This window comes from Equus przewalskii, chromosome 30, assembly GCF_037783145.1.
Source record: "Equus przewalskii isolate Varuska chromosome 30, EquPr2, whole genome shotgun sequence".
Classification (NCBI taxonomy): Eukaryota; Metazoa; Chordata; class Mammalia; order Perissodactyla; family Equidae; genus Equus; species Equus przewalskii.
The window spans coordinates 18617323-18643449 of record NC_091860.1 but is presented as its reverse complement, the minus strand read 5'-3'; the positions used below and the strand labels follow the sequence as shown (position 1 = coordinate 18643449).

General features: G+C 38.1%; 1 long non-coding RNA gene across 1 annotated transcript; it reads right to left on the bottom strand.

The window, feature by feature from the left end:
- Positions 1 to 877: 877 nt before the first annotated feature.
- Positions 878 to 25799, bottom strand: LOC139080549 (uncharacterized). The gene is made up of 2 exons (XR_011535140.1): positions 25682 to 25799; positions 878 to 4133 (listed from the first exon to the last, which is right to left on the bottom strand). It is a non-coding gene; the product is annotated as an uncharacterized lncRNA (long non-coding RNA).
- Positions 25800 to 26127: the final 328 nt, after the last annotated feature.

The window sequence follows — 26127 nt, the reverse complement described above, 5'->3', positions numbered from 1 at the left end:
ATTGAAAATAAAAGACAAACAATCCAGCATTAGTCTCCACAACAGAATGGTGCGACTTGCAGCGGTTTTCCATGCATTTCTAGATAACAGGAAGACTTATTATGATTCTATAAAGACTTCAGAGCCTCACACGCTGGATATCCTGCCCCGATGGTTTCATTGTTAAACAGAAGCAAAAATAAGCAAAGGCGTACTCTGGGAGCAGGATTAAGGACTTTGGCCAGAAATAATTTCCCAAATCCTGTGTCCGTAGGCGATATATAATATGTACGGCAGGATTCCCATCCTGGCAAGTCAAAGCTAAAAACGAAAACAAAATAAACCAAAGGAACAGCAGACCAGGAAGCCAGTACGAAAACTTCCCATACTTTAGTTTTTGAAAGCTGCTTTCTGGAGAGGAGCTACAGCTTCTACTTTGATGCCTGTTGCTAATACTGGAAACTGTAGAGGCCTCAGGCACTGGCTGTGGACGAAACCTTTGTCTTTCCTTAGGATCCACAAGGAAGCAAAACGTGAAGGGGCGGTACTTCCGGTAGACGCAGGGCTGATCCTATAAGAGGCAGACGGTCATGACAAACCATGGGGTCAGAAATGCTGTGACTTGCAAATGGTTAATGACCTTCAAAGGGAGGATAAAGTGCAATAGCATTTCAAGGATGTTAAAAAGTTGTGTGTGTGTGTGTGTGTTTAATTGTGTACTCTTGGTCCGGTAATTCCACTCAGGAATTCTTCATGTGACAATAATCAGTCAAGTTCAAGATGTTTTTACAGCATTGCTCATAATAGCAAAGAAAAACATTGGCGATAACTTCAATATTGCATTGATTAAATAAATCATAATATTCCTGTACAGTGGAATACTATGAAGACATTAACATGGTGCTGGAAATCTATTTATTGATGGGAAAGGATACATACAGCTTGGCAATGTGTACCAATGGTTCAAAGAAAGTATATAGACTTTGACTCTTCCTCTCTCAGGAATTTATCTTCAAACAATAATAAAAGTGCAGTCTATTTAGCACAGCAATGCTTTCTGTTACAAACATTGCTGTAACATGAAGCTCTAGGGAGGCTGTTTAAATACATTATAATACAACTGTATCATGGAATATCATGCAGGCATTAAAATTATGCTGTAATTTCTCATTGCATAGAAAGCCGACTGCAATGTTAAGTGGAACATTTACAAAACAGTAATTATTGTATAATGTCATCTTAGTAAAAGTGAAAATATCTATCGGAAAAAGTGTGCATCCGTGTACATATACACACACACACACAAACCCTAAATGTGTAATAGTAGTTATCTCTGGATGGTGAGATGTTTAGCAATCTTTTCTCTTTTATTGTGTTTGTTCTTATAATGGGACTGTATTATTTTTATAGTAGGAAAATTCAACAGTGCTATTTCCATGATTTTTTAGAAAGCACACAATGACAATATTTAAGAAGTCATTCTAAAGCACTGTTTCTCAACTTTTTTTCCGTTACCACTCCCTAAGGAGGCTTTTTAGACATTTTTTCCCAATTATCCCTGCCATGAAATTTTAATGCCTCAGATATATTGTAAAACCGTTTGCATACCATAGGTACATCTGCTTTATACATAAAGAGAGTAGGATTTTTTTGGTCCTCAAGAACCAATCCCTCTCTCCAACTTGGAGGCAATATTGTCCATTGTTGAAAATTATGTTGTAAAAGAACAATAAAAGAGCCAGTCCTGGTGGCTTAGTGGTTAAGTTCAGTGCACTCTCCTTCAGCCGCCCGGGTTCGGTTCCCAGGCACAGACCTACACCACTTGTTAGCGGCCACCCTGTGCAGTGGCCCACATACCAAATAGAGGAAGACTGGCAACAAATATTAGGTCAGGGCAAATCTTCCTCAGCAAAAAAAAAAAAAGAAAAGAAAAAAGAAAAGAAAAGAAGAACAAGATTTTGTGTGCAGAAACTTACTTGGTCATCCTAAGTCATTCTCAACTTACCTAGGTCTTCTATTTCATTTCTTCTTTTGCACGATTTATTTTATTCTTTTGCATATACATGCAAGTCACCACCTCAAAGTATCCTACTGTTCAAATTCTCTTCAACAACCAACTTTTCTGAGAGGCTGAGGGGTATAACATGAGTCCGGTGGACTCCTCCAATCTTGCTCCCAGTTCTTAACAGGTGTTATGCCCACTAACACCCCCCAGTGCAATTTCTGCATTCTAATCTCCCTCTGAGTCAGCTTCCCGGGGAGATCTGAAATCCACAGGGCAGGCCAGCAGGAAGAGCCGGCTGGAACTCTCAGGCATAAGCTGGAGCTCTAGCCTCAGGCAGACTTTCTCCTTCTTTGGGAAGCCATGTCTCTGCTGTTAGGCTCTTTCAGCTGAGTAAATCAGCCCCACTCAAATTATCAACGATAATCTCCCTTATTTAAAGTCAGCTGATTATGGACCTTAATCACATCCACAGAGTACCTTCACAGCAACACCTAGATTAGTGTTTGAATAACTGGGATTGTAGCCTAGCCAAGCTGACGCAATAACTGACCATGACAGTCCATCCTTGTCAACTTGACACCCACACACATCTCCTTAAATACTTAATCTCCAAATGAAGATAATGAGGTCACACTTCCACCTAACACGATACAACTATCCTGTGTACAAAGAAAAAGGCAATAAATCTCTCCCCAGAAGAGAATGTAGGGTCTTGAGTGCTGTTCCCTCTTCCGCGTTAATTCTAACTTAAATACTATGCTATATAAAGTTAACTATTATCAGCATGTCTTATGTTAGATGACAAAGGAAAAGAGAAGGAATAAAAGAAAATCTCTGTTAATATACACACAAATATATTCATATCAAAATAAAGAAGAAACACTCATAACAATTCTGTCATCGTTTCTGGGACTGGTCATGTGGTCATAGCTGGTATTTATAGCTACCTTCTCCCACCATCCATTCCATATTTTCTTTACCCTCAGCAAGCACCTCACCTGATTGTAGTTCTTTGCCTGGTGGAGTGACCCAAACTTTCATTCCTAAAAGGTCTGGACCTTAACAGTCCTCCCTGAATTGGGTTGTTGTAATTTTCTTCTTTTTCAATATCATTACATTTTCCCCCAATTTTATTAAGATATAATTCACATATGACATTGTGTAACTTTAAGGTGTACAGTGTGTTGATTTGATAGACTGATGTATTGCAATATGATTACCACCATAGGGTTAGCTACCACCTCCATCATGTCACGTAAAAGTCAGACAGAGAAAGAAAAACACTGTTGTAATTTTCTATTGACTTTTGTCACTGGACATGGTAGTACTAAGAGACACACTAAGGGATCTCTTGTTTCTAGACACACCATTCCTTCCCTCCATTGTGTAGTAGCAACTCAACTCCCCTTGGTAGTGGCGATCAATCATGCCAGCCAGTCCAGTCACCCCCTTCTTTACCTGTTGATTCAGAGATATATGGAACCCAACGTCTCAAATTCTAGTTTAGTGGAATCATTGTTATGTTACCTGGGGGCAGAATGAGCCCCTAACATATGGGATGGGAATGTCTGGTCGATGCTCCTGAAGATCTTGAATCTTCATATTTCTGTGAACTCTCTGAGTCTGTAGAAGTGGTCACTTCTCTTTATGAAGCGCTGGTGTCTCTCTGTGGAAACTCCACTGGAGAGCTAAGTTGCATGGGAGAGCCTGAAGGACATTCCATTCAACAAAGTAGAAAGGAATGTACTGTTGTGAATGGCCTCCTCTTCTCCAAGAAGCTCAGAGGTTGGCTGTCTTCTTTAGGCTCAGGCCATGGGAGAAGATGCTGTTAGACAACCGGGCTCTCTGATAGCGATGGGGATGATGAGACGCTGACATCAGAGGGGCCAGGGGGATGCATGCAGCCGTCAGGAGCCAGATGAGCACGATGATCTTAATGAGCGGTAAGATCAGAGTAGCAGCAGGGTGACCTGGTTCCACGCTTGTGCTACAGTGGAAAACCAAGGGCCAGATCTGGTGTGTGTCTTTCTGTGGCCCAACAAATCTCGCACAGCTTCCCCATCAGGGCCTTTGCACGGTCAGATGCTACTGAATCCCAAAGCACCATCCTCGAACTGCTTATAACACTAAGCAGAGGCTACATCCACACCTGAAGAGGGAAAGGAAAAAAATAGAAAAAGAAGTAAAAAAATCACCAGTCTAAGATAACTAAATCATAACCATGTAGCAAAACCCACAATTTCTTTCCCAGTTCAGGTTTCCAGGAAAAGCATAAAGGAAATAGGAAAGAGGCACGCCTGTTTTCCTTGAGCCCTTTCTTTTTAGCAAAAGTTAACCTCTCTCTCATAGGTGTATGCATTTAAAACAAGACACATTAATGATGCAATTTGATTTTCAAATTGTTGATTGTAAGCAGATCTGTGCGTGGATGTAAGAGAATTACAGAGCCCCCAAGAGACAGCAGCTTGCATGTAAAATAGTAGTTGCCACTGGCAATTCTTCTAGAAATCAAGGAATTAAGAAAATCCATTCCATCCTGGGGTCCAGTTGCCTCTGGCTGCTGTGTTGTTCCAGGAGATCTTGGGTATTCAACCATGGCCATTTGAGATCTGCCATGGTTCCGGCCACACTGGAAGACCTAATCCATTTGAGCAAGTTAACCTGCTTTTAAAATAAAATCTCAGATTGTGGTCTTTTGGGTGTCCAAACAGGTTCAGAGTTCAGCTCTCCAGAGGGGAATTATACTTGCTTCTGCTGGTGCCTTTCCAGAAGAAAATTCCTGGCTTGTGGATTTCCAGACTGCAAATAGAGTGAATATATGTCCCAAACCTTTGTGCAGGACTTCCCATGGACACAATGATCAGGGGAGCCACCCTCCCTCTTATACTCACATCTGTGTTTCCTCACTATTGCCCCCGCCAGGACAATGCCTTTCCCAATGATGATTTCTCTGAGGGTACAGCACTGCACAACCCGTGGGCGGGAACAGGAGGAGGCTGTGATCTGACTTCCTGCCCTGCAGGAGCTCCTGGCTTTGTCACTCATCTCCTCTGTTCTGGGTCATCCATCATCAGTAGGTGTCCTAAGGCAAAAGGTAGCTTCAGTGCTGGGCATTCACTGCCCTAAACGGACTTGTGTTCCTGCTTTGTTCCTGGTCTTAGAAATTTACCGCACTCTCTCGTAAGTTCATTTATGCATGAAAGGGGCAATTTTTATTTTTGACCTAGCATTTTTAGTGTTAAGGTGTCAGGCTGTCTTGTCCATAGCATACTTCCAGATGACGAAGTTCTTACTCCTTAGATATATTATTTTTAAAATTCTGATATTTGCATGATTATGAGCACCATGGACTTCTTAACATGCTGACCTAGGAATGGAAGAAATAAACAAGGAGGGCAGCTGAATTAGAAAGGGTCAAGCCCAGGTGGATGTGAGCAAGAATCAGTGGAATCTAGAGTTACTAGGTGGTTGGGATGGTTGGGTGGTAGCCATGTAGTGTGTGTGTGCATGCACACACGTGTGCATGTGCATGGGTGTGATGCAAGAAGAGAGAGGGGATGTCTGCAGCGGGAGAGCAGAGAGTGGATGTCAAGTTCTTAGCAGAGAGCCTGGCAATGTCACTGTCCCATAAAAGGCAGCAACTGGTCTTGTAACAACCACCTGAGTAAAATGGCACTGGTGCTCGGGAGGCAGAGAGGTAGAATCTGCCACAACCTCAGAAAGGTGACAGGGGGCCAGAAGAAGTCACCTTAGAAGGAGATGTGGGAGTGTGTTTGGGAAGAAGGAGTCCAGCATCTAGCAACAGAGAGAGAGAGGAGTGTCATGGCAGACATGCTGAATTGGACATCGAAACACGCGGATTTGAGCCTTGGATCTGCAACTAGTGAGACCCTTGGCAAGTTGCTTGATATCTTTGGATCACAGTTTTTTTATATGTCAAATAAAGGTTTAACCAAAGTATCTGTGAAGTCCCTTCTGGCTTCAATATTCTGATTCTGTGATTAGACACGGGAAGGACGAGAAATGTTGTTTTCTCAGTGAATGAGATGATAGCATCTTTCATAGTATAGTATTTACCAGTGTAGTCTGTATGAGTATATGTGGGAAATAATATAGAATATGACAGAAATGTCTTCTTTTTAGATTTAAAAAAGAAATTTTAATAGCATTTTGACCCCAAAATGCATTAACTCAAGACTGAATAGTCTAATTCACTATTATTCATTTAACAAATAGTTATGCAGGCTTGCTTACGTGCCTGGCTTCATTCTAGATACTGGGGATGAGCAGTGAACAAGCCTTTTTAGAGGCTACTTTCTGGTGGGAGAGCACAGCATTTACAGGTTAGGTCAAATTGTTCAGCAATTATTAATAGAATGTCTTGTGTCTCTGGCCTTCTTACCTAGAATGAAAGCATCTTAAAATGTGGGGTCATAGTTTATACTTCTGACCCTCATGTTGTTTGCACTATGGTGATAAGATATCAGTATCCATCAGAATCAGGCTAATGGAATTACATATATTATTTCGTTTTTTTCTCATAACTATCTGATGAACAAGGGTAAGTGTCAGTATCCTCTTTCCTTAGATCTAGTAATGAGACAAAGACAGGCAACAAATTAATATTAGATGATAGACCAATCTCTCAACACTTAGGGTGCTGTTATTTTTATAAGATTGGCCACATCGAGCTTAAGATGTTAACAAGTAACACAGGCTACAGGACAATTTAGGATGGTGATGAAGAACATGGGCTGTAACTATGGAAAACAGTATGAAGGGTCCTCAAAAAATTAAAAATGGAACTACCATATGATCCAGCAATCCTGCTTCTGGATATTTATCCAAAGGAAATGAAATCAGGATCTCAAAGAGATATATGCACTCCCATGTTCATTGCAGTATTATTTACAACAGCCAAGATATGGAAACAAGCCAAGTGTCTATCAACGAATGAATGGATAAAGAAGATGTGGTATATATACACAATGGAATATTATTGAGCCATGATAAAGAAGGAAATCCTGCCATTTGTGACAACATGGATGGACCTTGAGGGGATTATGCTAAGTGAGATAAGTCAGACAGACACACACAAATACTGTATGTTCTCTCTTATGTGTGGAATCTTAAAAAGCTGAGCTCATAAAAACAAACTACAATAGTGGTTACCAGGAGCTAGGGGATGGGGTAACTGGGGGAATGCTGTTTAAGGGTACAAATTTGCAGCTAGTAGATAAATAAGCCCTGGAGATCTAATGCACAGCATAATGATTACAGACAACAATATTCTATTATAAGTGTCAAAGCTGCTAAGAGAGTAGATCTTAATTGTTCCCACCACACAAAAAAAAAGATAACTGTGTGACATGATGGAGGTGGTAGCTAGCGCTGGTGGTAATCATATTGCAATATATAAATGAATCAAACCAACATGTTGTACACCTTAAACTTACACAATGTTATATGTAATTGTATCTCAACAAAGAAAAAAAGAGCTTGGGAGTCAGGCAGACCTGGGTTCAAATTCCTTAATTCCTGTGCCTCAACTCGTTCATCTATAAGACTTGATTAAGGATATCTCCCTCTTGGAGTATTGTGAGGATTCGCATGATGACTGTCAAACTGTTAATAACTTTTAAAAAAGGGTTTATTATTGTCTTTCCCAAGTTGATAGAAATTCAGGACTCAATGATCAAAGGGCGAGGTTTTGGGGTAAGGTGGTAGCTACAGAAAATTGATCCTCTTTTTGATTACAAGTCCCTTTTGTTATTGTTTATCTTTGCCATCTGCTTTGCATGCAGAATTTAAACTGTCTTCTCTGATTTTTGCTTTCTCCTCATAGTAAAACTCATGGCTCGTGGGCCCTGTGTTGATGCACACACTTCGTTGATTACTGATATGATTCTATTGGTTGTTTGCATTTTTGTTGATCCCAGAATATCTGTTTTAGATTTTAAATTTGTACCGGACAGAGATAAGACCTGCATGCTTAGTTTATTTTGCTTACTTCTTATTATCCTATTTCCTGCGTTGGGTTTTGTTTTCAGTGCTCCTGAGTCAGGATTTCTTGAACCAGCAGGAGTACAGAGTTGCAATTTCTAATAAAAAGGAATTTAAAGAATCATTCATTCATTCACTTAAAAAGTAGCTATTGAACTCTCAACTATGGTAGACTGAGAGTAGGAAGACAAAACAGGTTCCTTTCCCTTAAGATGCTTGGTGTCAAGAAGAGGAAAGGAATAAAGAGATTTGCAAAAGAAGAGTCCCAATTTGATCAAATAAAAATTACAGGAAGATTGTCATGATTAATTTCTGTCCTTTTCTTAATGAAATTTTAGCTTTGGTAAATACCATTTGATTTACTGTACTTTAACTAAACAAATACATCTTGAAGGCCATCCTTGGGGATGAATAAGAAAATGCCCTCGTCCTCAAGGAGTCCAGAAGGCTGGTGATGTGGAGTTAGACATCCCTGGACACCCACTCAAGCCTCTGCTCCCTTGTTAATTGACAGGGTTCTTGCATAAACAAAATTTAAAGAATTTAGGATGGCACACAAAGGATCATTAAGGTTTTCTTCAGTCTTTTCCAGGTGCATACATTTCCTCTTTCTATTATCCCAAGTTATTCCTGCGACAGCTTAAAGCATTTGATTCAACCGTTCTCTTGGCCAGGTTTCTAAGTAGAATTCCCCTTGGGCTGGCCGGTCTCTATAAAATAGAATATTTGAGTTGCCTGACTTCGTGTGTTGATGAATAATCATTGAGATAAGAGGTATTTCTCCAAAATGGAAAGTACTGTTTCTACTTCCTGCTGGAATTGGTTAATAGTTTCGGTAGCTGCTCAAATTCTTGTTGATTTCTCTGGAATGGTTCCCTTTGTTTCGATGGTTCTCCTTTTGTAAACCATCTTTATTTTCTTTGGAGAGTCTGTTATAAGCAAGATTACTTGTTGAACTAACTGCTGATCTCCTTCCTTTTCGGCATCTAAGTATTAAGAATGAGCACAGAGCCTGCCCCAGAATTGTAGACTTAATCTTTGGAAAACTGTAAAACATCAAACCTTTTTATTGACTTCTGGGAAATTCAGCATGCTCCTCAAAACACTATTTTTATTACAGGGAATTTCCTGTTATTTCCTCAATTAAAGCAATAACTTACTCAAGTTTTTTTTCACTGAGTAAGTTCATTATACAGCATAGTGTTGCCTCAGTTTTGTTGTAGATGATCCAAGTTTTACTTTTTTCTCTCAATATGGAATCAAAACGGCTATTTTTATTCACTCAGACAAATGGGAATTTGTGAACAAAAGAAAGCAAATTAAAAAACACAAACCCAAAAAACACAAGATTGTTGTTTTGGCTGTTTTTACTGCCATTCTCTAAATCTGTTTTTTTTTGAAATTTTCACTTTTAGGACTGAATTTTCCAAAGTGGGATAGAAATCACATGAAAGATATCAACTTACATCTGTTCGAAATTCTCCATCCTTTCCTGCTGTTTAAGGAGAAAGGATGTAAGGACTGATCGGATTCACTAACGGGTTTTGTTATGCTGATGGAGAGAGAGGAATAGAGGACTGGGAGAAGTCTATCGAAGTAACATTTAGATACATAGGAAAATGTGTAAGACTCGGTAAGGATAAAATACCTTAGAAGGAGAGTTTGGAGGAGCTTCTCAGTTTTCATTTAGAGGGAGGGAGAGAGAGGAAAGGAGAGACGGTAAGCGTTGCCATGAGATGTGGAACTTTAGGGAGAGAAAGGAATTAAGAGGATTTTTAGGAAGTGTTTGTGTGTCTTGTACAGTGTAATGTTTTGTTTGCTGTCTCCTCCTGAGACATTCAGGAAAGACTTACCCTGCTTTTCCAGGCCCCTTGGAGCTGGAGATGCTCTTTTTCACGGTGTCATCCTGCTAAGACCAGCATCAAGCACCCTGGTCTAATGAGGTTTTACCAAGGTCCTCCCCTGTGCTAGTCAGCTCAGGCTGCCATAACAAAATATCACAGACTGGGGGGCTTAAACTGCAGAAATTTATTTCCTCACTGTCTAGAGGCTGGTAGTCCAAGATCAAGATGCTGGCAAGGCTGCGTTCCACTGAGGCCTCTCTTTTTAGTGTGCAGACGGGGCCCCTCTTCCGTCACTTCAAGTGGTTGTGCCTGTGTGCACGGATGCCCCTGGTGTCTCCCTGTAAATTCTAATCTCTTCTTCAAGGACGCCAATCAGATCGACTAGGGCCCACCCTAACTGCCTCATTTTAACTTAATTACCTCCTTTAAGGCCCTATCTCCAAATACAGTCACATCTTGAGGTGCTGGGGCTGAAGCTTCAACATAAGAACTTTGGAGGAACAAAGTTCAGTTCATAACATCATCCATGGAAGGAATATAAGGCTCATGGAAATCTAGAGTGGACTGTGGTTTATTAATCAATTCTGGAACATGGACGATCAGAGCCAAAAGAAATCTTAGGGACTGCTTAATCTACTCTCAGTGTATTGAAAGAAGTATAAAGCAGTAAAAAGTTATTAATTGCCCAAGTTAACCTTGTCATCCACCTGTTTCCACTACTGGGATTTTGAGTCCTTATTTTATTCTTCACAATTCAGCTCGGTCATTCTCACCTACTATGATCCCTTTTTCTGACCACTCACAAAATTTGTCACTTTCTGCTACCTCCACAATCATGAGTTCTTTCTTGAAATTTGAATATATTTATACTTACTTTTATAGTTTCACAAGTTGAAAGATTTTCGATCAAGACCTTAGGAATTTCTAGACAATCTAAGGTATACACTAAAAAATCCACTAAACTTTTGGGTTGGGAACCAGACAAAAAAAATGCCTCTTAGCATCTGTATTATTTACTTTAAGGAAAATGCTTATCTCAGGCTGTTTATTCCCATGGAGTGGACGGAATTTTAACTCGATTCCTCAGGATGGAAAAATATGGGAGAAACTGCTCTCTATCGCTTCCCCTGAGGGAGGAGGTGACGCGCCGATGAGACTGGAAGAAGGAACTGAGTGTATGTGACTTACCTCCTTCTTTTTTCTCTGGCTTACTTGCCCACAGAGAAGGTTTATTGCTTTCTGCCTCAGTTTTCCATGAGGTGAGTACACAAGATCTACCTTCTAGATTACAGGATCATTTCCCTCCTTCCTCACTATTGTAGCCCAATAAGTGTTAGTCAGCCATTCAGAAGAAAGATGCCTTCTCTGCAGGTGAAAATTCTCCCTTGGGAAAGGCATCCTGAGGTCTAGACTTCAGGCAGAATATTAGAGAGCTGCTTGTAAACTGAGGTTAGTTTTTGTTTTTAATTCAAGTCCAGACTCATTTGAAGTGAAGTTAATATTTTTATCTGTGTCTCTAATGATTGTATACATTCTGAATTTCTTCCTGAACTTAGACATGAAAAAAAAATGTTTGGTTAATTATCACCTTTAAAACCAGAACAATTTAAAAGAAAGCAAAACAAATTCCTGTGTCTATTGAAAAAAGACATTATGCTCAAGAGACATTATGATCACCAATCAGGGTAAATATAAAGGAAATCACATGTAGGCACAACATAGTAAAACTGATGAAAACACAATGCCAAAGGGAAATTCCAAAAAGCAGCTGGAGGGTGATAAAATATAATAATATCCTCAAAGAAGCAATAATAAACTGACAATGGACCTCAAAACAGAAACAATGGAAGCGGTAATTCAATGGAATGACGCCTTAGTGATGAAAGAAAATAGTGGAAAACCTAGAGCTCTAATTCACTAAGAATATCCTCAAATTGTTATGAAATAAAGACACTTTCAGAGAGAATTTATTATCAGCAGGCCTGTACTAAAATAAAAGAGGACTAACAAAATGTATTAATCTCTGGCAAGACAGATCAAGAAAAAAAATGGAAAGAGAGAGAGAGAAGGCACAAGTGATATCAGAAATAAAAATGGAACATCATCATAGATCTTATAAATAATAAAAAAGATGCTGAGAGAACACTATGCACAACTTTCTACCAATAAATTCAACAAATAAGATGAGTCAAACACCTTGAAAAACACAGCTTACGCAAACTGATGGAATAAGCAATAGAAAAACTAAATAGTATTATATACGTTAATTAGAATCTGTCATTTAAAATCTTCCAAACAAGAAAAATCCAAGCCCTATGGTTTACCAGTGACTTATTCTAAACATTTAAGAAGAGATAATACTAATCTTACACAAACTCTATCAGAAAACAGAAAAAGAGGGTATGATTTTCACCTTTTTTATGAGGCTAGTATAACCTTGATACAAAATATGACAAGGACATTAGCATAAAACACAATTACAGACTAATCCCTTTCATGAACAGAGAAGCAAAAAGTCCAAAACAAAATTCTAGCAAATTGAATCCAGTTATATGAAAAAGGATAATAACTCCTGACCAAGTGAGGTTTATTCATGGATTGCAAAACTAGCATAACACTCAAAAATCTATGTAATTTACCAAATTAACAGAATTAAGAAGAAAAGCCATATGATGATCTTCATATGTACAGAAAAAGCATTTGATAAAATTTATGATTTAAAAAATTTCAGTAAAATAAGAGTAGAAGGGGAGTTGCTTAATCTGGTAAAGGGTATCTGTGAAAAGCTAACGCTATACTTAACAGTTAAATAGTGAATGCCTTCCCCTTCTGGTGACCTACCCACTAACACCATTTCCATTCAACATTGTACTGGAGGTCACGGCCAACGCAACAAGGTATATATAAAGTATAAAAAAGGAAAAGCAGGATAAATATTGCAAAGGAAGAAGTAAGCTGACATTATTCACAAATTACATGATTATGTCTATAAAAAGATCTAAAAGAATCTATAAACAAACTGTTAAACTTAAGTGAATTCATCAAGGTTGCTGGATACAAGTGCAGAATGTAAATATCAATTGCACTTCTATATGCTCGCAACAAACAATTAGAAAATGAAATTTAAAAATGGAATTCACAATAACACAAAAATGTAAAATACATAGGAATAAATCTGAAAGATGTCTTCACTGAAAACCACGAAGTATTGAGAAATTAATTAGTTTCAGTTTTAAAGAGGACCTGAAGAAATAGAGGAATATGACACATTCGTGGCTTGAAGACTCAATGTTTTGTCATTTCATCCCAAATTGATCCATAGATGCATTGCAACCCAACAAAAATCCAAGTAGAATTTGTTTTTGGTGAAAATTGACAAGCTGATTTTAAAATTTATATGGACATGCAAAGAACCTAGAATTGACAAGCCAGTCTTTAAAAAGAAGTACATAAATACTCATACCACCAGAAACCAATTTATTATAAGGTTATAGGACTAAGATGGGGGTGATACTGGCGTAGGGAAAGTCAGGCAGATCAGTGGAACAGAACAGAGAGACCAGAAACAGACCTAAATACATGGTTATCTCATTTGTGACAGAATCTCCACCAAAACTTGGTAGGAAAAGGACAAACTTTAAAAAAAATTATGCTCGGATCAATTGGATATCAATATGGGAAAAAATAAAGCATTATCCCTATCTCTTACTATATCCCCAAATCAATTCCAGTGGGATTGTGTACCTAAATATGACAGGTTAAAAAAAAGCTTTAAGACAATAACGTAGGATAATATCTTCACGACCTTCAAATAAGGAAAGATTTCCCCAACTGGAAACTGGACACATTAAAACTAAGAACTTTCATCAGCCAAAAGAAACCATTTGGAGGTCAAAAAGGTAAGCTGAACAACAAAAAAATCAAACAACCCGATTAAAAAATGGGCAGGAGACATTTCTCCAAAGAAGATATATGGATGGCCAATAGACACATGAAAAGAGGTTCATCATCACTGATCATCAGGGAAATGCAAATCAAAACTACACTCAGACATCACCTTACACCCATTAGGATGGCAAAAATAACCAAAACAAGAAGTAACAAATATGGGAGAGGTTGTGGAGAAAAAGGAACCCTCATACACTGCTGGTGGGAATGCAAACTGGTGCAGCCACTATGGAAAAAAGTAGGGAGATTTCTCAAAGAATTAAAAATAGAAATACCATATGACCCAGCCATCCCACTACTGCATATCTATCCAAAGAACTTGAAGTCAGCAATTCCAATAGTCACATGCACCCCTATGTTCATTGCAGCATTATTTACAATAGCCAAGACGTGGAAGCAACCTAAGTGCCCATCAACTGATGATTGGATAAAGAAGATATGGTGTATATATATACAACGGAATACTACTCAGCCATAAAAAAGAATAAAATCGTCCCATTCACAACAACATGGATGGACCTTGAGGGAATTATGTTAAGTGAAATAAGCCAGATAGTTAAGGACAATCTCTGTATGACTCCACTCATATGAGGGATTTAAACATGTAGACAAAGAGAACAGATTAGTGGCTAGCAGGGGAAGAGGGTGTGGGGGGTGGGCACAAAGGGTGAAGGGGTGCACTTGCAACACGACTGACAAACAATAACGTACAACTGAAATTTCACAAGATTGTAACCTATCATTAACTCAATAAAAATTAGCTTAAAAAGGTAAGCTGAGAGTAGTACAAGATATTTACAGCACATATAACTAATGAGGGGCTTATTTATCAAATATATTAAGAAGTGCTACAAATCAATAAGAAAAATTTGAAAATACACACTACTGAATAGATAAATGGGCTTGAGAAGGCACCTCAAAAAAGAATAGATCAAAATGGTCAATAAGCATGTATTCATCTCATTATTAAGCAGGGGGAGTAAAATTGAAACCACACTGTGATGCTATTGCATATATACCAAAACAGTCAAAATTAAAGACAAATGGTGTCAAATGTTGGTGAGGAAGTGGAGTAATTGTATCTCTCGTATGCTGTTGGTGGTGATATAATTCCCAACAATCACTTTGGGAAACTGCCAGTATCTCCTAAAGTTGAAAATGGTCATTCTCTATGATTAGGTGACCATGTCTTGATTTTCCACTAAGAGTTTTGGCTTTTGCATATTTTCTCAGAAAGCTTTTTGGTTTAGTGTTTGTCCTATACTTTTTCATTTTTTAAAATTTTATTGAGGTCATAACAGTTTATAACATTGTGACATTTCATTTGTACATTACTATTAGTCAATCACCATATATATGTGCCCCTTTGCCCCTTATGCCCACCTCCAACCCCCTTCTCCTCTGGTAACAACTAATCTGTTCTCTTTGTCCATGTGTTTGTTTATCTTCCACATATGAGTGAAATCACGCAGTGTTTGTCTTTCTCTGTCTGGCTTATTTCGCTTAACATAATACCTTCAAGGTCCATCCATGTTGTGTTTTTTTAGGGCTGAGTAGTATTCCATTGTATATATATACCACATCTTCTCTATCTACTCATCCATTGATGGGCACTTGGGTTGCTTCCACATTTTGGCTATTGTGAATAACGCTGCAATTAACATAGCGGTGCACAAATCTCTTTGAATTATTGATTTCAAGTTCTTTGGATTAATACCGAGTAGTGGGATAGCTGGATTGTATGGTATTTCTATTTTTAATTTTTTGAGAAATCTCCATAGTGTTTTCCAGAGTGGCTGCAGCAGTTTGCATTCCCACCAGCAGTGTATGAGGGTTACCTTCTCTCCACACCCTCTCCAACATTTGCTATTTTTTGTCTTGTTAATTAGAGCCATTCTAATGGGTGTAAGGTGATACCTCATTGTAGTTTTGATTTGCATTTCCCTGACGATTAGTGATGTTGAACATCTTTTCATGTGCCTATTGGCCATCTGTATATCTTCTTTGAAAAAATGTCTGTTCATATCATTTGCCCATTTTTTGATCAGGTCGTTTGGTTTTTTTGTTGTTAAATTGCATGAGTTCTTTATATATTTTGGAGATTATCCCCTTGTCAGATTATGATTTGGAAATATTTTCTCCCAGTTGGTGGGCTGTCTTTTCACTTTGTTACTGATTTCATTTGCCTCTCAGAAGCTCTTTAGTCTGATGAAGTCCCATTTGTTTATTTTTTTCCTTTGTTTCCCTTGTCCATGTAGACATGGTATTCAAAAAGATCCTTCTGAGACTGATGTCAAGGAGTATACTGCCTATACTTTCTTCTAGGAGTTTTATGGTTTCACCTCTTACCTTCAAGTCATTCATCCATTTTGAGTTAATTTTTGTGAATGGTGAAAGACACTGGTCTACTTTCATTCTTTTACATGTGGCTGTCAGGTTTTCCCAACACCATTTATTGAAGAGATTTTCCTTTCTCCATTGTACATTCTTGGCTCCTTTGTCGAAGACTGGCTGTCTGTAAGTATGTGGTTTTATTTCTGGGCTTTGACTTTGTTCCACTGATCTGTGTGTCTATTTTTGTACTAGTACCACGTTGTTTTGATTACTATAGCTTCGTAGTATATTTTGAAGTCAGGGATTGTGATGCCTCCAGCTTTGTTCTTTTTTTTCAAGATTGCTTTAGCTATTTGGGGTCTTTTGCTGCCCTATATAAATTTTAGGAGTCTTTGTTCTATATCAATGAAGAACGTCACTGGGATTCTGATTGGGATTGCATTGAGTCTGTAGATTGGTTTGGGTAGCATGGACATTTTAACTATGTTTATTCTTCCAATCCATACGCATGCAATATCATTCCATTTCTTTATGTCATCATCAATTTCTTTCAATAATGTCTTATAGTTTTCATTGTGTAGGTCTTTCACCTCCTTGACTAAACTTATTCCCAGATATTATATTCTTTTTGTTGTGATTGCAAATGAGATTATATTCTTGAGTTCTCTTTCTGTTAGCTTGTTACTAGAGTATAGAAATGCAACTGGTTTTTGTAAATTGATTTTGTATCCTGCGACTTTGCTATAGCTTTTTTATTATTTATAATAGTTTTCTGATGGATTCTTTAGAGTTTTCTATATATAGAATTATATCATCTGCAAACAGCAAGAGTTTCACTTCTTCCTTGCCAATTTGGATACCTTTTACTTCTTTTTCTTGCCTAATTGCTCTGGCCAAAACCTCCAGCACTATGTTGAGTAAGAGTGGCTAGAGTGGGCACCTTTGTCTTGTTCCTGTTCTCTGAGGGATGGCTTTCAGTTTTTCCCTGTTGAGTATGATGTTGTCTGTGGGTTTGTCACATATGACCTTTATTATGTTGAGGTACTTTCCTTCTTTACCCATTTTATTGAGAATTTTTATCATAAATGGATGTTGGATCTTGTCAAATGCTTTCTCTTCATCTCTTGAGATGATCATGTATTTTTTATTTCTCATTTTGTTAATGTGGTGTATTACATTGATTGATTCACGGATGTTAAACCGTCCCTGCATCCCTGGTATAAATCCCACTTGATCATGGTGCATGATCCATTTAATATATTGCTGTATTCAGTTTGCCAACATTTTGCTGAAGATTTTTGCATCTATGTTCATCTGTGATATTGACCTATAATTTTCCTTCTTTGTGTTGTCCGTGTCTGGCCTTGGGATCAGGGTGATGTTGGCCTTGTAGAATGAGTTAGGAAGTGTTCCATCTTCTTCACTTTTTTGGGACAGTTTGAGAAGAAGAGGTATTACATCTATGAATGTTCGGTGGACTTCTCCTGAGAAGCCATCTGGTCTTGGACTTTTATTTTTGGGGAGGTTTTTGATTACTGTTTCAATCTCTTTACTTGTGATCTGTCTATTTAGAGTCTCTGTTTCTTCTTGATTCAGTTTCAGGAGGTTGTATGAGGCTAAGAATTTATCCATTTCTTCCAGATTGTCCAATTTGTTGGTATATAATTTTTCATAGTATTCTCTTATAGTCCTTTGTGTTTCTGTGGTATCCATTGTAATTTCTCCTCTTTCATTTGTAATTTTATTTATTTGAGCCTTCTCTCTTTTTTTTCCTTCGTGAGTCTGGCAAAGGGTTTGTCAACTTTGTTTATCTTCTCAAAGAACCAGTTCCTTGTTTCATTGATCCTTTCTACTGTTTTTTGATTTATATTTCATTTACTTCTGCTCTAATTTTTATTATTTCCCTCCTTCTGCTGACTATGGGCTTTGTTTGGTCTTCTCTTTCTAATTCTGTTAGGTGTAGTTTAAGATCACTTATTTGAGATTTTTCTTGTTTGTTAAGGTGGGCCTGTGTTGCCATGAATTTCTCTCTTAGGACTGCTTTGGCTGCATCCCATATGCATTGGTATGGTGTTTTTTCATTTTCATTTGTCTCCAGATATTTTTTGGTTTCTCCTTTAATTTCTTCATTGATCCACTGGTTGTTCAGTAGCATGTTTAGTTTCCATATATTCATCACTTTCCCAGATTTTTTCTTGTGGTTGATTCCTAATTCCATAGCATTGTGGTTGGAAAAGATGCTTCATATGATTTCAATCTTCTTAAATTTATTGAGGTTTGACTTGTTTCCCAACATATGGTCTATCTTTGTGAATGTTCCATGTGCACCTGAGAAGAGTGTATATTCTGCTGTTTTTGGATGGAATGTTCTATATAGATCTATTAAGTCCATCTGGTCTAGTTTTTGTTTAATTACACTATTTCCTTGTTGACTTTCTGTCTGGATGATCTATCTATTGATCTAAGTGGGAAGTTAAGGCCCCCTACTATTATTGTGTTGCTGTTAATATTTCCTTTTAGGTCTGTTAATAGTTGCTTTATGCACTTTGGTGCTCCTGTGTTAGATGCATATATATTTATAAGTGTTATGTCCTCTTGGTGGAGTGTCCTTTTTATCATTATATACTGCCCCTCTTTGTCTCTCATTGTCTATTTTATCTTGAAGTCTACTTTGTCTGATATAAGTTTGGCAACATCTGCTTTCTTTTGTTTGCCATTAGCTGGGAGTATTATCTTCCACCCCTTCACTCTGAGCCTGTGTTTGTCTTTAGAGCTGAGATGTGCTTCCTGTAGTCAGCGTATTGTTGGTTCTTATTTTTTAATACACCAATCACTCTGTGTCTTTTGATTGGAGAATTCAATCCATTTACATTTAGAGTGCTGATTGATATGTGAGGACTTAATACTGACATTTTATCACTTGTTTAGTTCTAGTTTTTCTGTATTTCCTTTGTTTCTCATCCTGTGTATTTCTGACTGCCAGTTCAGTTTGATGTCTCCCTATGATGATCTTCTCAGTTTTCTCTTTATTTATCATTTGTGTCTCTGTTCTGATTTTTTGTTGCGTGGCTACTGTGAGGTTTGTATAAAAGATCTTGTAGATAAGATAGTCCATTTCTGATAGCCTCTTATTTCTTTAGTCTAAGCATGTTCCACCCTGTTCCTCTTCTCCTTGTAAGTTGTTGTTGCAACTTATTCCATTTTGTCGTATCGGTTCATTATTAAAATGAAGTGATTATAGTTATTTTTGATGCTTTCCTTCCCTTTATCTTTAATGTTATAATTGTTTGCTAACTTGTTCTGATGGAGAGCCACAACTTTCTAATTTTGTCTATTTATCTCCTTGCTCAAGGTTTTGTAACCCCCTTTTTTTCCTCAGGTATGAGGGCCTTCTTGATCATTTCTTATGGGGGGAGGTCTTGTGGCAATGAACTCCCTCAGCTTTTGTTTATGTGGGAAAGTTTTTATTTCTCCATCATATCTCCATCATAGTTTCACTAGATAGAGTATTCTTGGCTGAAAGTTTTTGTCTTTCAGAATTTTGAATATACCATTCTACTCTCTCCTAGCCTGTAAGGTTTCTGCTGAGAAATCTGCTGAAAGCCTGATTGGGGTTCCTTTGTAGGTTATTTTCTTCTGCCTTGCTGCCCTTAATATTTTTTCTTTGTCATGACTTTTGCCAGTTTTACTAATATATGCCTTGGAGAAGGTCTTTTTACATTAATGTAATTAGGAGTTCTCTTGGCTTCATTTACATGTAAGTCCAGCTCCTCCAGGTTTGGGAAGTTCTCAGCTGTTATTTCTTTGAACAAGCTCTCTGTTCTTCTCGCCCACTTCTCCCTCTGGAATACCTATAATCCTTATGTTGCATTTCCTAATTGAGTTGGATATTTCTCGGAGAATTTCTTCATTTCTTTTTAGTCTTAGTTCTCTCTCTTCCTCTATCTGCAGCATTTCTACATTTCTGTCCTCTAAATTCCTGATTCTGTCCTCCATAATATCAGCTCTATTTTTTAAGGACTCCAGATTTTCCTTTATCTCAATCATCATGTTTTTCATCTCCAACATTTCTGATTCTTTTTTGTAGTTTCAATGTATTTTGTGAAGAATTCCCACTGCTAATTAATTTTATTCCTGAGATCATTAAAGTGGCTTTCTGAGTTTAGTTGTAACTCATTGAGTTTCTTTATGATAGCTATTTTGAATTCTCTGTCATTTAGATTGTAGATTTCTGTGCCTTCGGGTTGACTTCTGGGTACTTGTCATTTTCCTTCTGGTCTGGAGTGTTAATATTTCTCTTCCTGCTATTTGATGGGGTGGATTTGTGCCATCACATAGTGGTAGTGTTTGGTCACAGATTCCACGTGCCACCACTGGAGGGGCGGGCAGCAGCTATGTCTTCTGAGCCTGCTGTGACCCCTGGCAGAGGTGCCTGTCTGTTGGAAGCTCTGCTGACAGGGCCCATCTGTGTTTGCTTGCTGGCTGCTGGTGCTCTACACAGGTATGTGCAGGTGCACGGTGGCCCTGTTCTGGCTGATGGGCTGAGCTAGTGCACCAGGTAGGACGGGGAAGAGGGGTGCTTCCTTCTGTGTGTGTGATCCTGTGCACCCCCACCCTGCACTCACTGTCTGCTGGCTTGGTGTGCTCAGCTTGGTGTGGGTGCCCCTGTGATTGGTTAGCTGCCTCAGTGTGGAGTGTTCCCACAAGCTGGGAGATAACTCTGAGAGCATATGCGTTCCCACAGAGGGCTGCCTGTTTCCCCTTCTCTCAGTGTCACATGCCAGCCACAGGCAAGGTCCTGAACTCCAGCCCTAGATCACTGCCCCTGGGGGAGAACGAGAAGATCTCCTTACCTCCTTCCGCTGTCTCCTGGGGGGATCCACCACCCCCACCTTCAGACGTATGGCTGTATGGATCTCTCAGATGTCTATTATGTTGTGTGAATGTCCTCTGTTGGTTTAGGAATGTCCTTTTCATTGTATCTTAGGGGAGAGAGACTAAGGGAAGAGCTCAGTCCACTATGATGCTCTAGATTTTTAAATTTTTAAATAAACTTTTGTCATTAATAGTTGTATTAAAATGAGACAGGAAAGGTTAGTGGACTTCTACTTTATCCTTCTAGCTTCTGCCGGGATCTTGTCCAGTAGTGTGGGACACATGCAGTAGAGTTCCTACTGTAACACGTTGTTAAATCTTAAATGCAGCCAGAGATAACACACTTTTCTTTCCCCAACTCTCTCCTCTTGCCACATAACTAAAATTTCCCTTTGATGGATAGTATGCAGAGTGCTCACCGATTAGAAATAAATATTCTGGGACACAAAGGTCAAAAGGTAGCTATGGTTTCCTAGTCTTGAATTGTAGTGAAAGAAGTTCTTGACACTGCTGCCCCTGCCGGCCATTTGGTATAATGCCAGCCAACTGTGCCCTGACCCTTATGCATTGGCCTGCAAGAAGCATGATGCAAGGAAGCTACCAGCTGGTATGGTTAGTGGGAAAGGTGAGAAATTCTAGGTTAGATTATTTGAAATATGTGCAGAAAACAGAGGCTGAGCTGTTCTGCTAAGAAGGGAATCAAGAGTAGTCTAAATGCTCTTACTACAGTGTTTTTGTGATGTATTGTATGGTGTAAATCTACAACTGTTCATTTATTTATGTGATCATTTGGTAACGCTTTTTTATTTCACAATAAATTCTTTTGAGAGCAATGAGCTCAAATGAACGGTAATGCATATTTAATAAAACATTAAGCACTGTCTCAGTTTCTCAAGAACAGTGATGATACATGTATTATTTTCACAAAATATTTGTTGCCATCAACTATCCATCTTGGAGCAAAGTGATATCAGTGACCACATGAAAACCAGAAGACACAAATGGACCAAAGAAATGTCCGTACACATGCTAAGGTAGTAGCTGTTTGGGGAAGACTGCAAGAAGCCCCCAAGGGGAGTTTACCAATCACCCCATGAAGCCTGACTTTTCATCAAGACTAAATGACTACTGCAAATTCATTTTGCTCATTTTGGGATTTCAAATTTTCTTGTGCAAACACAAAAATGTGAAGTGATAGCTGTCAGTTTTTGCACCATTAACAGACAAGAACTTTTCAAACAGTTAAGTCATAACAGTGTTATAGTGTCATTGATGCTTCAAGTAGAAAATCACTTCAGTAATGGCTGAATTTTTCTCTCTAATTCAGGAAGTCAAAGTAAAGCTTTAAAAATTTTTTCTAGCAAAAGGAAAATGTGTAACACGATAGTCAATGCTATAATAGATTCACTTAAAATATTCAATGGTAAAGATCTTTTTTGTGTGGTGATAATACAAATACGAATTTTGGTAGACAATTGCATTGAGGTTAAAACAATATTTATATTAAGTTAAGAAACCTATGGAGTAGAAATGTACTTGGAATTGGTCGTGGTGCACACATACTTTGTTAACCTGTCAAAAAATGTCCTATTCTTTTGTGTATCAAAGGTGACTACCAAAAGAGTGAAAAGACAACCCACAGAATAGGAGAAAATATTTGCAAATCATATATCTGATAAAGGGTTAATATACAGACTATACAAAGAACTCCAACTTAACAACAAAAAACCAAACAGCCCAATTCAAAAAGGAGCAAAAGACTTAGATAGACATTTCTCCAAAGAAGATATATAAATGGCTGATAAGTACATGAAAAGATGCTCAACATCACTAGTCATTAGAGAAATGCAAATAAAAACCACAGTGAGATACCAGTTCACATCCACTAGGATGGCTATCATAAAAATAAAAAAAAGGAAAGTAAGTGTTGATGAGGATGTGGAGAAACTGGAATCCTTGCACAGTGTTGGTGGGAATGTAAAATGGTGCAGTTGCTATGGAAAACAATATGGCAATTCCTCAAGAAAATTAAATACATAATTACCATATAATCCGGCAATTCCACTTCTAGGTATATACACAAAAGAACTGAAAGCAGGTCTCAAATAGATACTTGTACACCAATGTTCATAGCAGCATTATTCATAATAGTCAAAGGGTAGAAACAACTCAATGTTCATCAATGGATGAACGGATGAACAAAGTGTGATATATATATACAATGGAAGATTATTCAGCCTAAAACAGGAATGAAATTCTGATAAATGCCACAACATGGATGAACAGTGAAAACATTAGTTTAGCATTAAACTAATAAATAAACCAAACACAAAAGGATAAGTACTGTATGATTCCACTTATATGAGGTACCTATAGTAGGGAGATTAGTAGAGACAGAACATTGAATGGAAGTTACCAGGCACAGAGGGGAGGGGAAATTGGAGCATTATTTTTAATGGGTATGGAGTTTCTATTTGGGATGATGAAAAAGTTTTGGAAACAGTGGTGATGTTCACACAACATTATGAATGTACTTAATGCTGGTGAACTGTGTAGTTAAAATGGTAAATTTGGTTATGTGTATTTTACCACACACACAAAAATGTGTTATTCTACCAACCTAAATAGAAAATATATTTGCCTAAATTTCATATATATGTACATATATAACCTATTTTTATTTTCTATCTGATATTAATCAGGTTTTAGGAATATTTGAGCTTTTGAATATTACTCTGTTAATATACCTAATGTCCTACAGTGGTATTGGAAAATGATCCTCTATATTATAGGTTTAATTTTGTTCAGAATCTGTTGAAAATCTTAACTAAAATGTTAAAAAGTTCAGCACTAAAAAACTGCAGCTTTTGAGGCTGGCCCCGTGGCCGAGTGGTTAGGTATGGGTGCTCTGCTGCAGGTGGCCTGGTGTTTTGTTGGTTCGAATCCTGGGCACGGATATGGCACTGCTCATCGGGCCATGCTGAGGCGGCGTCCCACATGCCACAGCTAGAAGGACCCACAACCAAGAATATACAACTATGTACTGGGGTGCTTTGGGGAGAAAAATGAAAAACATAAAATCTTTAAAAAAAAAATCTGCAGCTTTTGAAATTTCATCAGTTTGAATTATTGAAAACCAAGCTTGTAATCAGAAAGACACTGAAATTTATCCGTATAAGAACAACTAGAGGTGGGGATTAAACAACTTAAATGATGAGAATTCAAATATTGTACCAGATTTAATTTTGAAATTGTACTTTGAACCATATTGACATGTTTGACAGAGCTTTTACTTTTAGTTGGATATATTTTTATTCTGACCAGAAATGAATGGAATTGAGAAGACCCATAATTTTGCTGCAAATATATGTGGCCAAATGTTTGAAAAATTTTTAAATAGACAACTTACTTTACAAGTTTTGCTTATAAAAATATTTGCTGAACAAAAGTATTCTTAACAGAGACAAAAAGACAGTATCTGTGGGAAATATTGGGCATAAATATTTACACATTTCAATGTTACAACAACTAGGGCCAGCCCCTGTGGCCTAGTGGTTAAGTTCAGGTGAGCTCTGCTTTGGCAGCCTGGGTTCAGCTCCTGGGCGGGGACCTACTCCACTCCTCAGTAGCCATGCTGTGGCAGCAGCTCACAAACAAAATAGAAGGACACTGTCAACAGATGTTAGTTCAGGGCAAATCTTCCTCAGCAAAAAACAAACAAACAAACAAACAAAACCCACAGCTAGAATTGAGATTATCCTTTCTTTAGCAAACTTTGCTCTGAGCTTACAAGGTACCTCAGAACCTACAGAGAGAGCAGTGGTATTACAAATACTTTCTATGGAGAAGAGTTCATTGAAGGTGCCAACCACCAAATTTATTTAGCATAAAAAGCAACTTTGATGAAATTTTGGAAGCAGTTCTACAAAAAATATTAATAATACCATTTTAAAATACACATTGTTCAGAAAAAATTACTAGATGTGGCTAAACTCTAGTTTATATGTGAATATATACCAAGCATATTTTGGTTTTTTAAAAAAATATATATTCAGATGATCAAAATGAATGTTTTGGAATTTTACTTTAATGTCCATGGATATATGTTATTTTAATATTTTAGAAGGGATTTTATCTTTGAAAGTCAGTTTTGAATCAAAATCTTTTTATAAGTCTATCAATTAAACCAATTTGTTGGTCAGTAAATACATTTTAATTTTTTTTTTTTTTTTGAGGAAGATTATCCCTAACTACTGCCAATCCTCCTCTTTTTGCTGAGGAAGACTGGCCCTGAGCTAACATCCATGCCCACCTTCCTCTACTTTATAGTGGGACGCCTACCACAGCAATGGCTTTTGCCAAGCGGTGCCATGTCCACACCTGGGATCCGAACCGCTGAACCACGGGCCTCGGAGAAGCAGAACGCGAGAACTTAACCGCTGCGCCACCAGGCGGCCCCACATTTTAATTACTTTAAATATTACCTTTTACTCTCAAAAGTCTCTCAGTCTGGATGACAAATACATGGTCACTCTATCCGGCAATTCTACTCCTGCGAGAGGCTCAGGCAACACGCACACATATGAGCAACGTAAGACGTGTGACAATGTTCACAGCCAATTATTTGTAATAACACAAACTGGAAATGACCAACCATTCAAAAATAGAACAGACAAACAGATTGTGGTCTCACCTACGGCTGCTCATTCGGATCACCTGGAAGGCTTTCAGACAGACCGCCTTTCCAAGGATTCTTCCTTCAGTCTCTGAGACACACTGCTAACACCTTCCCTTGGACGCGGCAAGAACCCTGAGGGCCACGCCTCCTTCCTGACTATTGCTCCTCGCCAAGACTTTTACTTAGAGCCAGACACACAGCTGAATGGGAACTCAATTCTCTGAGCAATCACTGTCGTGATTTCCCTTCTCTTCATAGTCCTTTTCTGATCCCATTGTTGAAGATGTCGTTTTGCAATGAGACGCATGGCCAAGCCAGCTTCCACTTCAGTTCTGTGAGGTCTGGGACTGTGCCTTTAGCATTTTGATGTCCCTCATGGTTAGCACAGCGAATAAAAGCATTAGGACAGGCTTGCAAAGAAGAACTTAAATTTTCCTTACCCAATGACTCCTATTCCCTTT